Here is a 13,999-nt window from a genome sequence, read left to right on the forward strand (position 1 = left end):
AAGGCATCCAAATTGGAAAGGAAGACATAAAATGGTCATTATTTACAGATGACATGATACTATAGAGAACCCCTGAGATTGCACCTATTAGAACTGCTAAATGAATTTAGTAAAGTAGTAGGATACAAAAATAATATTCAAAATTTGTTGCATTTTTATATACAAATAATGAACAATCAGAAAATAATAAGAAAACAATCCCATTTACAATTGCATCAAAAAAATAATATATATATGAATAAATTTAACCAAGGAAGTGAAAGTCCTGTACTCAGAAAATTATAAAACACTGAAAAGAGGAACTGAAGATACAAATATATGGAAGCATATACCAGTTTTATGGATAAGAAGAGTTAATATATTTTAAATATCCATACTACCCAAATCATCTATAGATGTAATGTAGTCCCTATCAAAATACCAATGGGATTATTTGCAGAACTAAAACAAATAATCCTAAAATTTATATGGAACCATAAAAACCTCAAATAGCCACAGCAATCCTAAGAAAGAAGAACAAAGTTGGAGGTATCATGCAACCTGATATCAATCTATACTACAAGGCCAGAAATCAAAACAGCATGGTCTGCCAATTAAGTTCATGAACTCATCCTAGAAAAAGTGCTACATACCTCATTGCTGAACATCACTACAGTCACCTTCGAAGTCCTCCCCTTGGGAAGCTATGCACTGATGCCAGCACCTAGTCCACCCTTCAAAGAAATTTTGGGACTCTTTCTGGAACGGCCATCAGAGCTGTCATTATATTAACCTTGATGTCCTGAATGTTATCAAAATGTCTTCCTTCCAATATTTCCTTTATCTTCAGGTAGAGAAAGAAGTCTTTGGGGGCAAGATCAGGTGAGTAGGGAGGGTGCTCTAAATACATTCATTTGTTTACTGGCTAAAAACTCCCCACAGACAGTGTCATGTGAGCTAGTGCATTGTCGTGATGCAAGAGCCATAAATTGTTGGTGAAAAGTTCAGGTCATCTAACTTTTTCACACAGCCTTTTCAGCATTTCCAAATAGGAAACTTGGTTAACTGTTTTTTCCAGTTGGTACAAATTCATAATGAATAATCCCTCTGATATCAAAAAAGGTTAGAAACATCATCGCAAAAACTTCACAAACTTAATTGCCAGATGTTGTAAAAAGAGATATATAGATCAATGGAACAGAATAGAGAGCCCAGAAATAAATTCATGTTTATATGATCATGTAATCTATGACAAAGGATGCAAGAATACAAGAATATACAAAAGTCTATCCATAAGATATATGAAAAAAAAAAAAAAAAAAAAAAAAGAAAAAAGAAGAAGAAGAAGGAGGAGGAGGAAGAGGAAAAGAAGAAGAAGTAGTAAGTGGAACACCTTCTTACACCATATACAAGAATAAACTCAAAATGGATTAAAGACTTAAAAATAAGACCTGAAACAACAAAAAACTCCTAGATGAAAACATAGGCTATAAATTTCAGACACTACCCTTTCATCTGTCTTGTTTCAGCACTCAGCAGTTATTGTCCAAAAAAAGGTTTGCCATCACTTCCACTCTGTCATTTTGGTCATTTTTAGTAACCAATGTGACATCTGTTCACAGTAATATATCTGCATGGGCAGTCCAAATAATTCCATTAACTCTCAGTTGCTCCTTTTGTTTGGTGCTCTTGTTACAAACTACATAGTTCTGTATATTCCTTCCAAATTATCTTTATTTCAGAAGCCTTGCTGTATGTATACACACACACACACACACACACACACACACACACACACACGAGAACACAATGATTTTCAGATTAGGTTCTCACCAGTTTTAAGACACAGTAAAGATAAGAGTGCAGGTAGCTAGTGTCATCAACATTATCAAATTTGCTTCCTAGAGTATCGTACCTTATGAAAAGCTTTCTTCAGTGAGGAGTCCTGCCTCCCATTTTGAAGATTAAAATATTCTGCATTTGGATACTCTTATTTATTGTATTGGGGTAATGCAATCTATGACATGTTGAGACATTGATAAATCTAAAGGATACAAATTTAGGTTACCTAGGTTTGGAGAATAAATCATCTACATATTTTTTTCTTTGTTTTCTAAACTAATAGTTGTCAGTAGGAAATAAATATCAGAAATATGTGGAAAAAGACAGTAATTATGCATCATCACTCTTTGTCATTAACCTTCTATTGCTCCCATTAAACTTCTCTTCCATTCTCCAGTACATGGTACTTCTACTCGTATGAAGTTAATCTACTTGTCTATCCCTACATCAGCTAGTTTGTTTCCATCTCTGTACCTCTTTACCCCTCCTAAGTAGCTTTTCTCCCAACTTTAGGCTGGAGAAGCATTTCTATTCTGCTAATGCCCAAAGGAAGACACTTTTTCCAGATCTCCTTTGAACTCTCCTCACTTGACAATTAAGGATAATCCATCAATTTCCTGTTTGCTTGCAGATCCCTTCCTTCCCACCTTCTATGTTGCTCCTATTTCTCACATTACCTTGACCTGTGATTTCTAGTTAAGCCAATGGGAAATACTAGTGCAAGATTGGAAGGTGAGATGAGAGGAGAAGACAGAATATTTTTCTCCATCATTCTTGCTGTTGCATTCCAGTAGCATCATGTCTCATGTCTACTATGGATTCAGCTTCATGGGATTTACTCTCTTTTTGTGATCTCAGATCCCATTGGATAGTCCTGGACTCTGATTCCTCTAGTTTTCTATAGTTGATAATCTCTGAATTGTCTCAATGTTTGGCTTCTCAGCATTCCCTTTGCCTGGGTAACCAATTCCCTCTGATAAGTTCCTCCTGTTAGAAAGCTGTGTGTGTAGTACTTTCTGTCTTCCAGCCTGGAGTCTGATGTATAGAGCATACCTTTCAATTTTTATAAGTATGTATTTGCTATATTGACTGTGAATTTTTCTATAAATCTTTCATTTGAATAAATGTAAATATTTTGTTAGCCTTACTAAGGTATTTAGTTACTTAAAGAAGGAAATACCAATTTCTAATTCATTAGTTAGACACTTTCCTAAACAAAACCTATCCTAGTTTCTTTCTGTATTTAGTGGGTTTTAAATAAATAATAAAGTCTGTGTTCCCTTTATCTTTGTTTCCTCTCTAAGAATTTCGTTAGTTCCCTTTACCACATTTGTTGTTTGTGTTAAACCTACCATCCAAAAATATACTCCTTTCTCCACTAAAGCAACTCAAATATGCTAATGTTTTAAAACAGAAGTATGTATCTGTATGTCCTTTAGTGTTACCTTGTAATTTGTGTGGTTCAAATCTCCCTTACACTTAGTATCAATTTTGAAGAGTAGTGCATTAAATCTCCCAGAAAAAAACAAAAACAAAACTGAAGCTATGTCCATTTCTACTTGTAGTTCTTTCACTTTTGGCTTCACATATTTTATTTATATTACAGCTTTATGAAAGTCTAGAATTGTTCTTTTCTCCTCAATTGAACTTCCATGTTTAATCTCTAAAAAGGCTTTTGTTCATAAGGTCAATTTTGTCTTATATTAATAAAATTACATTTCTCTGATCTTGTATCATTTGCCTTTTGTAATCTGAGTATCCATCTGAAAACTGTGATACTTCATTACTGATGTTTGTTGCTTCTGCTACACTTGTTCCCTATGATTTATATCCTAAGGTTTTGAGGATAGTGGGATTATGATAAATTAAATTTTATCTATGCAACTTTTGAGACTTTGATTGAGAGTGGATTCCCTTTATTCATTCAGTCAGGTACATGGGAAGGGTACACATTGGGACCTTCTTAAAGTAAATTCCAAGCTTAAGTCTTCTGGGGGCTATAGCAGCAGTGTTGAGTCCAGTTTAAAAGATACATTGTAACCAGACTGTCATTGGAAATTCTTTGTTAAAGCTGTTTGTAAGCCCTCCACATAAGCATGAAAGTTTCCCCTCCCTCTTGTCAGTTGAGTGCTTTCTTGTTTTCATAATTTCTCTTTTCCTTCAGAAAATTGTCTTTGGAGTCAGTTTTTGTGCAAGATTCTCATGATTTCCCACTTTGTGCAGGATGTAGACTTTTTCTTCTTTCTTCCTTGTGAGTTCCATTAAAATGGAGACATTTGGACTATGGAAGATCATAATGCTCTCATGGTAGCCCAAGTTTGGTGCTTTATCACCCTTCATATTTGTTATTTTGGTTTCTGAGCATTTCTCTCACTTTCTTGCCAAATCAACTCTGCACATGAAGATGATATTTCTATTTACATAACTTGTTTTATACAGAGGGTTCCCAAAAAATGTATACACATTTTAAGAAAGGAAAAAATTCTATTAATTGTAATACTCAGTATATACTGAAAACAAAAGATGAATGCAAGTCACGTTTAACTTCTGCAATTACAGGACGTACTTAAAGTGGTCACCATCAGCGTCCAGACACTTCTGATTATAGTAAACTACTACTTGAGCATAGATAACATCGCTTAAAATGTGTATACATTTTTTTGGCATCCCCAGTATGTAAAGTATTGGTAAGGCTATTCAGATAATTAGTCTGCCATATTGCTGGCATATTAAGTCTGATTGTGGTCACTGTTTATTTTTTTCTGTGCACATGTATTTTTTAAATAGCCATAATTAAAACACATTATCCTGATGATAAAGTATTATTAAATATTTTTTTCTTAAATACCTGGAATGGTTGAAGGGTGTTTAGACGCAAAGTATAGCACACAATACTAATCATTCTTTCATGTTTTAAAACTTGTAATTTCCTACAACTTTCCTTAAACTCTTTATATGTCATTAGAATTATTAGCATGTGTACTGTTCATGTGGCTTAACAGAAAACACTGTCCTTGTTTTTTAAACTGGCATCTATAAAAGGAATTCAAAATTTAACTATGAAAAAAATGAAAAAATATCAATATATCCAAATTTCATGGCAGGGAATTAGTTCTTGCTGCAATAATAATCAGTAGTTGGAAAATTTATAAAACTCTCTTATCTCAAGAGTCTGAGGTGATACGGTATTTTTGTTATTTTTGTCTTTATTCCCAGAACAGAGGTTGATAGTAACAAAGTTCAAAGGAATCAAAGTCCAGAAATTGAGCTGACATACCCTCATTTTTCCATGGCTAATGATTAATCCAATCTCCAGTGTTTCCCTGATCTTCAAGTCCACTGGTTCTTCCTTTAGGAATCGCACACAGACAGAAATCAGAACAACAGTGTTTGAATTACTTCCCCATCACTCTCAGGAGCATTTTTAAAATCAAGTAATATTTCTTAGTTTCATAATTTGTAGAGTTGTCATCACGAGTATATATTTTTACTAAATGTAAAAACAGTGTCTTTAGAATATAAAGGGAGATTTAATGTACTAGGTTTTTAATATCATAAGTTTATTCAAGATCTGAGAATTAAATAGTAGATAGACTTGATCGTGTGTGTTTCCACTCAACGTTTTTCTATTATATCTACTATTGGCCTATTTTCATTATATGAAATGAGATAAGAACATTATTACATAATCACCACCTATTATGAAGGTGCTGAATAGCAATACAAATAAGCACCTAATTTTCTTGCCAAAATCAGGAAATAGTATTTTAAAAATTCAGACATATAGTATAGATTTAATTAAACTCATAATCTCCTAAAAATTTTCTAGAATGTTTGAAACTATTGGATTATCAGTATCAGTAGACACATCTCTGCCTATCATCTTTCTTGAATGGGGAGTTTGGAATCAATTAGTTATTTAGATTAAAATTGCTTATCTGGATTGATGACACTTTTTTTATGTTTCTAAAAGTAAATCTGCAACTTACCTCTTATTTTATTAATTTAAATAATCCCCATAATTTTCACTTTGAAGATCAGTTATGAAATTTCAGGATATCCAAATCCAACTTCAATCCTTTACCTATGTTCAATTATGGATGACAAATTCAAGCAGGAATTTACTCATACCAGCCCTATGCCTTACTAAAACAATAAAATATTATGAGGAATTGTCATTTTTTTAGGTAAAACTTCTTTTTTCATCTTACTGATCATTTCATAATATAACTCACATTTAATCATCTTGTTCTGAAGTATAAATGTCAATAGAAATGAAAAATAATTAAACTTCTTCACAATGTGATATGTCACATAATGCACATTATATGGCTAATTTTGCTTTATTTGCAGAACAAAAAAAAAAGCTCATAGAGAAAAGAAGGAAAACTATTTCTCTCTTTGCCCCTTGCCCATCCTTCAGCCAGTGGTCAATGTTTTGTGCATCCTTCTACATTCAATGTTTGCTATATTGATAACCATACATAAAATATACACAAACAAATAGCTCACTTTCACAGAAAACTCTGAAGTATACTGTAACATGGCTGAGTTCTTTAGATTAAAACATTGAAACATTGATTCATTTGTAATATGCAGTACCATTTGAAAGCTATATAGACTTAGATCAATTTACAAAATGTATTTAGTAAAGTAGAGCCAAATGTATTATGAAAAGCTACATCGAATCTATTCTTAATTGTTTTTAAACAAAAAGTGCATATAACAGTTTAATTTTTGTATAAAAAAAGATACCTCATAATCACAAATCTCCGTTAGAATACCATCCTCTAAAATTCTCAGCTGATTATTATGTTTTTCTCTTTTGATATACACTTGTGTCTTAATTAAGACAAGCCTGGTTGATTCTGCCTTGAAAGATAAGTCCCACAGGGACAATGACCCCTCCAATAGCAGTTGCCGCACATGGAGACATCTGGAGTCAGGCTACAGACGGCATCAGAACAAATCCAGACAACTGCTTTCTGGGTTTCATAAACAGAAAATTGACACAGGTTTGTTTTTGTTTCTTTCTTTCTTTTCTCTTTGACATCAAAGCTACTGAAAGTGCCACTAGTGAAGTCAAAAAAGGTCTCCTTGAGATATGCAAGTGGGTTGTGAGGGTAATAATTTCCCCTTGCTTCTAGGATATCACTTTTCTCTTGCTTTCTTATCATTGTCAGGCTAGTGGTGCTGAAACCAACTCACTTGTGATTTGCTTACACTGCTATTATCTATTTGCTTTGTGTCTTTCATTTTGTATTCTAATTGCCAAAGACTAATGGGAACAAATGAAAAACTTTGTCCTCAAATCAAACTATTAGAGATATAGACTTAATATTGAATCAAGTCAGGACAATTTCATTGCACAAATAACACTGACAAAATCTTCAGGAGGAGAAAACAAAAAACAGTAGAAAATTGCACAGAAGACATTTTCATGACCCTAATTTTTCTCGTACATGTAAAATACAAAACACATGTTTACCTCTATTACAAATGTTATACTTTCCTGTGTAAAGTGATCTCATATTTTTCTGGTCCATATAAAAATAAAGAGGATATCGAATTTGTATTTTTCTAATGCTGGAAATAAAACCACATTTCATTCTTTCAAAAGTTCAATGGCAAAACACTTCAAATTATTTTTAGATAAATTCATAATTACTTATATTTATGCCAAAAAACATTCCTGGGATTTCCCCCCAAAAGTAGTGTCTGGTATGCCACAGCCCACATAATTTATAAATAATTGTATCAGTACTAACCCCATTCCCTTTAGGTTTGTTTTACCATTCAATATTTAATCATAGGAATATAATTTGATGGAAATGTCTGTACACAATATTTCATTGAGAAATTTCTGTTCAGATATTAAGATGTTGCAGCTACAGAGAGAGAGAGAGAGAGAGAGAGAGAGAGAGAGAGAGAGATTGATTTCCTTCTAGTAATATCTATTAAATATCCATTCATGAGCAAGCAAGCTTGGTACTATTGTATATGTAAAGATATGTAGACATCCATACTTTCATAGGGACAATTACATCTACAAAGACATAAGGGAATTATGTCAGGGTCCCCATAACCAGTACAGACAATAAAATATAAGTACTTCAGAGGCAGAAGAAAATTTGTTTCCAAATGGGGGTTTGGGGAGAGGCTTTGCTGAGATGTTCACCATTGCATAGGCAATCCTAAATTGTGTTGTAGCTGCATTCACACATTCCCTGACAGAACAGTTCAGACTATTCCAACCAGAACTTCTATTCAAATTGGTCGGCCTAATCTTAAAATACAGTTGCTCAAAGAAAGTGAATGGCACTTTTGAATTCCTACCAACCACACTGCCTCATGGACAAATCATGTCTGATCTGCTCAATCCAATAGCAAGTCTATAATTTGATTTTTTCTGCTACTGAACACACACACACACACACACACACACACACACTGTCTTAATAATTAGGTTCGTGAATTTGTTGCAATGATGTTGATAACCTTTTTTGATATCAGAGGGATTAGTCATTATGAATTTGTACCAATTAGAAAAACAGTTAATGAAGTTTACTATTTGGAAGTGCTGAAAAGGCTGCATGAACAAGTTAGACGAAAATGACCTGAACTTTTCGCCAACGATTCATGGCTCTTGCATCACAACAGCTCGCACAGCACTGTCAGTGAGGGAACTTTTAGCCAGTAAACAAATAACTGTATTGTAACACCCTCCTTACTCACCTGATCTGGCCCCCAATTATTTCTGTCTTTACCTAAAGATAAAGGAAATATTGAAAGGAAGACATTTTGATGACATTCTGGACATCAAGTTCAATATGATGGCAGCTCTGATGGCCATTCCAGAAAAAAAGCTTCAAAATTTCTTTGAAAGGTGGACTAGGCACTGGCATCAATGCATAGCGTCCCAAGGGTAAAACTTCGAAGGTGACCATAGTGATAATCAGCAATAAGGTATGTAGCCCTTTTTCTAGTATGAGTTCACAAATTTAATTGTCTGACTTTTGTATATACAGCCTCAGTGAACAGACAACATGGCAGAGTGTGAATTTACTATCTCATATCCCTGTGGCACCTTGTAATAGAAAAAAAAAATACTATTTTTCTTATAGTGAAATATTAGCGTTTTTTCTCTCCCTCATCTGTCTCTCCTCCTAGCCTGCAAATTATGTATGTGTATATTTGTATCTTGTATGCTTATAGAATGTTGGATAATGAATGCCCAATAGGTATGGAGTGATTATGTTACAGCTTCTATGTAATCTTGCATCTCAGCACTAAGTTCTATGTTGTTCTGTAGAGAGGCATTTATCCTATAAGAGAATTTAATTATTCATTCATTAGGGGATATAATCTGTCTATATTTACTAATGGTTAAAATGGTCCCTTAACTGGAAACTGATGAATGCAGGAAAGAGAAGTGTTGCCCAGGCAACAAAGCTGCTTTGTTTGAATGGTTTTTGTTATTATCACAATGGAAGTTAAAAAATATCATGTTCAAGAAATTGCTAAATTTGTAGCAATAAGTGGGCTGATGAAGAGAATAAGAGAAAAAAAACTACTACGTTTATGTGAAATATATAAAATTTCTGGACTTCTCTCAATGTTGTTTGGATATTATATTTATATTCATTAAAAATTATTGAAATCCCTGAAGGAATTCAGAAGTTTACTGCAGTTCACAAATCCAGTCTGTTACTTATTTTTGCTTATTAATTTTCCGTTTCTCCTTTTGAAATGTGAGCATCTTGAGAGGAGAAACCTTGTTAATCTTGTCCAAAGAGGTGAACTCATATACTCAGAATTAAAGACATAAAATAACAGGAAAATAAATTTTGTAATTAGGTATATAACATAAGTAGTATGTAAATTATTTTGTCTCATGAAAACAAAATTATTTTATATTTGTAATTTCAACATTTCTTATGAAAATAAAACACTTTTAAAAAGAATGAGAGGTTTAGTCTTATAGCTCATTTCATTGATAATTATTTCATTTCTCTGATAATAAAGATATGTCAAAATCTATTCAAATGTCAATAACAGTTTTCATTTTTAGAGCATGCACATATGAAATAGAGTGAAAATGCATTGTTTAAATATTTGCTTATTGCATCAAGTTGATTTCTTATATCCTCCTAGTGGTACTAAACAATAAATCTCGAGATTGCTTTATACTTGTTATGAAATTTTTCTGAATATTACCATGTTATAATAATAATAATAATAATAATAATAAATCATTGTGGATAGCTTCTAGAGTCAATGTATATTTTCCTCACTGCATTACATTACGTTTTTTTGCAGTGTGATTTTGTAAACCCTGTTTCAATTACTACTGTTAAATAATATTGATTTTTAAAATATTAGACTTAAAAGAAACAATCAGAAATTATTGATGCATGCATGTCAGTGATTGTGAGTCTTTCATATTGCAGGTATTGTCTGGGAAAATCATATGACTTGGCTAAGAACAAATTTAATTAGTACAAAGTAATTGTTCAATTAGGACTAGCTTCTATTCTGGTTCATTTTTTATCTTGTCACTTCTAAGAATTAAAGTAGCATGAAACTGATCCTTTTTAAAAATTTGATGGTATTATTACAATACTCCTTTGAGATATTTGACTAAATCCTTGAGTGTGACAAATCAAATGATTGGAATCACTTTGCTATTTAATTGTAGTCCAACTCTACTTACCAATGAAAGCACTATCACTAAATTAGTTCTGTTTGGTTATAGGATTAATTAAATTGATTTCCAGCAAATGTATTTTAACATTTATGCTATTCCTAGGTTAATATTTACAGGAAAGTATTTGCAGTCTACTTCAAAGCAATCTTGGTCAAAATAGAAAACCACTGTCAGGATAATTCATTTTGAACATAATTCATGCCCAGATAATCCAGTATTGACTTCATTCATTTCAGTGCTACATTACTTAGTCAATAAAAAGATGTCTGATGTCTAGTAGAGATATAGAGGTATAGTAAAGATAAGCTAAAATAAAATAAAAATGTAACAAATAAATCTCATTTGATATATACTTGAAATTTGCAAGATTGATGTCTAGGCTATCAGTCATCCAAACTTGAAGAAATCAAACATTTCTTGTTCCTATTTTAATGCATTAGTAAATTGTTAAATATAGATTAAAATCTGTCTGTACACAAAATACGTCTACTACATTTTTAAGGTAATATCTGTGCATTTTCATAACCTTATAAAACTAAAAGATCTCTAAGACAGAGCTGCCATTTACTGAGTTCATCAATAACAACAGCATTACTAGGTTTAAATATTATATATTTGTTACAAAACTTCTATTGACATTGCCTAGCTATTTCTGATCATCCTACATTCCTTTTATGGCTTCTTATTTTTTAAACTAGAAGTTTTGCATTATTCTTCCCCACAAATATAACAAGATTTTATTACAAATACATGTGCTTTTTAAAAGTCCGCCAAATAACACGACAAGATAGTACAATTGATGGACTTTTGCATTAACTGCATGCTCTCTTTCTCTCTCTGGTCCCAAAAACTGTTCGGAATTCCCAATTAAAAGGCATATATTTCACATTTTTTACTGCATGATTTTCTGCACACAGAGTAAAACCACCAAATAAAGTCTGAATACTGCCATTTAAGAAACAGTAAGCTTTTGGTTTCAGCTGTAATGAGTAAAGAACTTGGAAGTAGTCACTTCCATCTTTACAACAAGAAAAAAAAAAAAAAAAAAACTAACAAAACTAAAAGTCAGCAACTTTTATGGGACCCATCAGAGAACTAAGATCTCAGAACAGACAACCACCCTGAAATCTGTAGCGACTGGTGGATACAAAGAAAGAGCTGAGATCAGCTTACCAGAAGAGATGCTTCTGGATTCATAAACTGAGCTCTACTAGAAAAAGTAGACAGTATACAAGAACACACGGGCAATGTAAACAGAGAAACAGAAACTCTAAAAAATAATCAAAAGTAAATGCTAGAATAAAAAAAACCCTATAACAGAAATGAAGAATACCTTTGATGGGCTCATTTGATGCCTAGGGCATTGCGCAAACAGCCTGAAACACAACCCTAGTATTCCTGTGAAAAAGGCCTACTTATTTAGCCTGGAGTTTCAATATAAGAAACAAGCTTCAGGTCTCCTACGTACCTAGAGGCTAATGAGGTGCACCCAGGTAACAAAAGCACGAAGACACTATCCGTGTACATCACCTTAACCTTGCTACAACTCAAGTAGACTTTCCAGAAAGGAGCTTAAAATTTCATCTTGAGCCCCGATTTTGGCAAATGTTGCCCAGGTGTTCCTCCAGATGTCCTAGTCTAAAGACCACCAGGGATAATAATTGTGGCATCACAGTACTATATAAATTTACATACCATAGAAATCTGCTGCCTGAGGGTCTAGCATCCAATCAGCCTGAAACTAGGTGCTAAAAGAGATCCCTTTCTTTGGAACACTGACAGGTCTTGATACACCATCAACAATGTGGTCATAACAGGAGTAACTTAGGCAGAATAGATAATTGCAAAGATCTGAGAGACAACCAAGAGCTAGGACAAGGGTGAATAAGAACAATCGTCTCCTACACATGGCCACATTTTCAAGCATGAAAAAGGTAGCTATTTCATTTTATATATATATATATATATATATATATATATATATATATATGTGTATATATAATTGTGTATATATATAATATATATACATATATATTATATGTATAATATATATTAAATGAAGTATATATGTGTATATATGTATTATATAATATATACACATATATATTTTATATATAATATATAATAATATATATGTATATGTGTGTGAGTGTGTATATATATATATATCTATATATATATATATATATTCAAGAAAATGAGAAGATGGAGGAAGTGTGTTCCAAGCAGGAAATTAGACAGGATGCCAGAAAGAGAATTTAAGGATACAGAGATGATCCTAACAATGGTCAAGAAACTCACGAAAAGGAAGGTAGAACAAAGTGAGAACTCTAAGAAATAGATAGAAAATATAACACAGTACCAAATATAAGTTATAAATAAACGGTAAAATACACTACAGGGGTTAGAAATTAGAATGAAAGAAACAGAAGAATGAATCAGCAAGCGGAAAGGCAGAACAATGAATCTCTGCCAGACAGCAGCAAAACAACAACAGCAAATAATTTTAAAAAGTGAAAATATATTAAAGAACTTCTGGGACATCAACTGGAGCAATGTTCACATTATAGGGATCTCAGAAGGAGAAGAGAGATAGAAAGGCCAGAAGGTGGTGAACACACAATGGGATTTATAGATGATGTAATACAGAATTGTACACCTGAAATCTATGTAATTTTACTAACAATTGTCACCCCAATAAATTTAATTAAAAAAAAAATTATTTAAAGAAATAATGGCTGAAAATATCTCTATTATGGAGAAGAAAGTAGACATCCAGGCCCAGGAAGCCTATATTTTTTGAAATAAGATGAACTCAAAGATCTTAAACAAAACTCACCATATTAAAAAGGTAAAATAAAGGATTAGAAAGAACCTATAATGCAGCAAGAGAAAAACAATTTATCATATAAAAGGGAAGAAACCCCACAAGACTATAAACAGATTTTTCAGCAGTAACTTTATGGGCCAGAAGGGGGTGGTATGACATATTTAAAGTGCTGAAAGAAAGAAAAACAACTTAACAACAAATAATTCTTTACCTAGAATGATTATCATTAAAAATAGTTTTCCAGATAAGCAAAGCTTAAAGAATTCATCACCACTAAACTGGCCTTATAAGATGTGTTAAAGGAACTTCTTTAGGTGAAAAGATACAGCACTAGTTAATAATCAGAAAACATACAAAGGTAAAAATCTTATTATAAAAGACAAATATATAGTAAAAGTAGAGGAACAATCACTTAAAGAGCAAATATGAAAGTAAACAGACAGAAGTAATAAAATTAGCTAAAATTACAATAATTAATTATAGAATGTATAAAACTTTAAAAAGTAAAAAGTAACATGAAAATATAAAGCAAAGGGAGGGGAATAAAAATATATGCAGTGTGGTCAAAATATAATGTGACTGCTGCTGCCAAGTGCCATACAACAGAAAGGCAGGGGTCTTCAATATGGGAAGTGGCACGT

At 32.5% G+C, this 13,999-nt stretch overlaps 1 protein-coding gene across 10 annotated transcripts in view; it reads right to left on the minus strand.

Moving 5' to 3' along the window:
• The window catches only part of SNTG1 (syntrophin gamma 1), an 813,791-nt gene that overhangs the window by 491,586 nt on the left and 308,206 nt on the right, over positions 1–13,999 (minus strand). The gene's annotated exons all lie outside the window — the stretch shown is intronic.

The sequence above is a fragment of the Rhinolophus sinicus genome, linkage group LG14 (assembly GCF_036562045.2).
Source record: "Rhinolophus sinicus isolate RSC01 linkage group LG14, ASM3656204v1, whole genome shotgun sequence".
NCBI classification, from domain to species: Eukaryota; Metazoa; Chordata; class Mammalia; order Chiroptera; family Rhinolophidae; genus Rhinolophus; species Rhinolophus sinicus.